At 60.8% G+C, this 3,660-nt stretch overlaps 1 pseudogene; it reads right to left on the minus strand.

Annotated features, from left to right (window-relative positions):
- Window positions 1-1,330: 1,330 nt before the first annotated feature.
- On the minus strand, window positions 1,331-2,336 carry LOC144130189 (uncharacterized; annotated as a pseudogene).
- Window positions 2,337-3,660: the final 1,324 nt, after the last annotated feature.

A 3,660-nucleotide genomic window follows, 5' to 3' on the forward strand; every position in this document is an offset into this window, starting at 1 on the left:
GCCCAGCGTGAACCCTAGCAACTGAACTCGGGTCCGCGCTATTTGGGCTTTTGCAGGATTCAAAGTCATCCCAGCAGCCCGTACCCTCGCGAGCATGTCGGCAATGTGGCCTAAGTGCTCATCGAAGGTTCGTGAATAAATCACGATATCGTCCAGGTAGCACATGGCATGAGACCATTTAGCTTCCCATAGGACGCGGTCCATGAGCCTCTGAAAAGTCGCAGGACCATTGCAGAGACCGAAGGGCATGCGAGTGAACTCAAACAGCCCTCTGTGGCACGTGAACGCGGTCTTAGACCGGTCAGCGTCCGCCATCTGGACCTGTAGGTAACCTTTGGAGGCATCTAGTGTGGAAAAGTACCGCGCACTGCCCAGGTTTCCTACGATTGAGCTGATCGTCGGGAGCGGATAGGCATCCTTTCGAGTCAGCGCATTCAGACGGCGATAATCCACACACAACCGGTGGCGCCATCTTTCTTAGGCACCAACACAACCGGAGACGCCCAAGCGCTGGACGAGCGACGGATAATGTCCGCCGACAGCATCTCATCCAGCAACCCATCGACCACCTGCCTTTCCGCAAGGCTGACGGGTCTGGGGTTGCACTTCAAAGGAAGCGCATCTCCAGTGTGGATCTTGTGGCTCACTAGATTAGTACAGCCAGGTTGATCCGTGAAGAGCTCATCGTACTGACGCAACAGTGCTGTCAAACGAGCCTTCTGAGTGTCATCCAAGGTTACCGCAAAGGCGGCCAGCGGATGTGGTGCCTGGTCGTGCCGCGCCGCTCGGTCCCAAAGGGGAGCGTGAACGACGGAACGCTCGACACAAGAGCTTGGCCCTGGTCGCTGAGCGTGGCACTCTCCGAACGCCTTCACTGCGCAGGCAGTTATTGACGCCGGTGGGCAGATGAACAGCTTCAGCTGGGAAAATGGTCCGTCGCGATAGCCGCCATTCGCAATGTCCACCACGATCCCGGTTTTCAGGAGAAAGTCCCTTCCGAGAATCACAGGCACACTGAGGCCGGGGAGGTGGATGAAACGCGTGCGTCTCGTCCGCTCTCCCCACCTGACAGTCAGCCTCGCGGCGCCAGCCGAATGGGCTACGCCTTTCGCAAGGTTGAATGTCGTACGGCAGTCCCGCAAGCGCACCAAGTACTTTTGCAAGTGGGACAACACCTCTTCACCGAACAAGGAGGCAGTGGCTCCAGTATCCAGTAACGCCAAAAATTCGAGGCCAGCAATGGTGACCGGAATAAACGGCGCGTGCGCATTAGCAAGGCAGCTTGCTCTGTACGCTGAGGGGATTAGCAAGGATTGGGCCGGTCGTCCCTTTACGACCGACCCGCGCCGCCGTTTCCCTGCCTCAAAGGAGAACTGGTTACGGGGCATTCTCTCGCTAAGTGCCCCGTCTCTTGACAGCGGAAACAGCGCACACCGCCGCGAGCTTGGTCGAGGAACAATGGCGCCTCTCCCTGCCTGGTTCCGCCCGTTGCACGGCCAAAGGGCTGGCTGATTCGGGTTTCCCCCTCCGCTGTGCGTACGGGCACTTGGCGTCCCTGGGCAGGCGGTCCAGAAAACGGTGCAGCGCAGGCTGTCCGTCTCCTGTAGGAGTAGGGATCGAGAGCTCGTTCGCTCAACTCCCATACTTCGTTTTGCCCGCTAACGGCTGCAGAGGCAGCGTGTGCGGGTGGTCGCCGGTTGGGTAGGGGCATAGCCCCTCTCCATGCACAGCGTGGCTCGAGGGCCTCGCTTGCCGGCGGTGGCGGACGATAGGCGCGCGCGGCGAGAATGTCGCCTTGAATGCGCTTTGCCTCGGCGGCCAGCTCCTCAAAATCTCGGAACCGGCCTCCGCGCAGGTATGCCGAAAAAGTAGGATGTGCTTGACTGATCGTCCTTTCCACCAGTTCCTCGTTCGACGCTGTGGGCTCGGCGATTGAGGAAAGGTCCTCCATCGCACGTACGTACTCCAGGAGTGACTCATCCTGAGCCTGGGTACGGATCTCCAACTCTCGCCGCATCCTACGCTCATAGTCAGCGGGCAGGAATTCGCGCAAGAATGCTGCACGGAACTCCTCGAGAGTCGCTGCCTTGGTGGCCGGAAAGCCGATGCCACTTAGCTGCGGTGTCAGTCAGTGCTGCGGGGATGATGTGTGCAAGCACAACCTGATCAGTGAGACCCATAGCTCTCTGTTAATGGGTGAGGGACTCAAGGAAATCCCGGGCACTGAGGAGGTCATCATACCCGCGGTATGTTGGCATGGGCAACTTGACAGCGGGGTGAGACACCTTCGGCGCGGCCAAAAGCGTCTCAACCGCCCCTGACAGCGACTGAATCATCTGGGCAGCACTTCTTAGCAGCGACTGCGCCCCGGCTTCAGAGGAGGCTTGGGCGGGCACCACGAACGCAGGAGGCAAGGCGCCCAGTTCGATGAACGGCGCGGTTTCCACAGGGAGCCGGGCCAGCGCCTCACCGTTCCCAGAGCAGAATTGACTGCTCGCGGGGCACGGCTGCTGCTGTGCAGGACGGCCGGTTGCGGCAGCGTCGCACGCACCGCTTTCACACTGGGTGCAAAGCACGCACAGCGGAGGCATGCGATTGACGGGTGCACGGCAGGGTGCTCCCGATACAGCTCCAATGGGAGCTGCGTGATCGACGTTGGGGGTTGTACCGCCGTATCGTCAAGGCGACCTGCTCGGCAAATGTGCTATCAAAGGCTAAGAGCCAGTGACTTAGCACGTTGGGCGCCAGTTGTGGGTTTCTCAGTAGACACAGGCCACTACCCACCGCGGGTTCGAGCTTCGCGTGAGCCAAGGGCCCCGATCAGCCGTCACCACACGCACCCTGGGGCACCGCTGCGGCGGCGTTCAACCTGTGCAGAGAGGAGAGCGGCTCGGCGCAAGAAACAGGCCTCCAAGTTCACAAAGGAGACGTTTATTGACGCCGTCCTCCAGCGGTACACACACACACTCACCAGTCACCCCGTCCCGGGGCGCGCTCAGAGCAAGGCTCCGGTGCGCGCTCGGGGCAACAAGAGAAATGCGCGCCGCTAGCACGCCGCTGCAGGAGATTGTCCCCGCGGCAGTGCTGTGATCTCTCTCGTGTCGGCCGTTGTGCCGTTTGCGAGAGAGAGTGGGCAGTCAACGCAAGGTGCGCCTGTCAGAGGTCGTTGGACCCCTGGACAGGCTCGAGCCGCGGCGGATCAAGGACCCACGCTGGCGAGCTCGAGTATGAACTGGTCCGAAGGGCAGAGGCCGGCCCGGACGAACAGTAACGTACGCACCTTACGCTGTCTCGGAGGGGTCTCTCTCTCTCTCTGGGCCCCGCTCGGACGGTCGCGCGCCGCGCGACCATCCCAAACGGGTCCCGAATTCCCGCCAGAAGTCACCAATGGCAAAGGCCCTTGGGAAGCCGGGGGCGGAGCTGCGGCCGAATGACAGCGATTAGCCACCAGCCGTCTCTCCGCCGCCCGAGGCTGGAGAAAGGGAAAGAGGGCGACGCGGGATGCCGCGCAGACGCCACGGCGGGAATCTAGCAGGCTTCCCACACTGCCAAGAGCCCTGCGACGGAACAGACCACAAAGTGCCATAGTCAGGTGAGACTTCTTTCTAATCCGTCAGTTGTTAAGGCCTACTGTCCGTTTGTTACGAGGGCAACGAATAA

Source organism: Amblyomma americanum, chromosome 1 (genome assembly GCF_052857255.1).
Source record: "Amblyomma americanum isolate KBUSLIRL-KWMA chromosome 1, ASM5285725v1, whole genome shotgun sequence".
Taxonomy (NCBI): domain Eukaryota; kingdom Metazoa; phylum Arthropoda; class Arachnida; order Ixodida; family Ixodidae; genus Amblyomma; species Amblyomma americanum.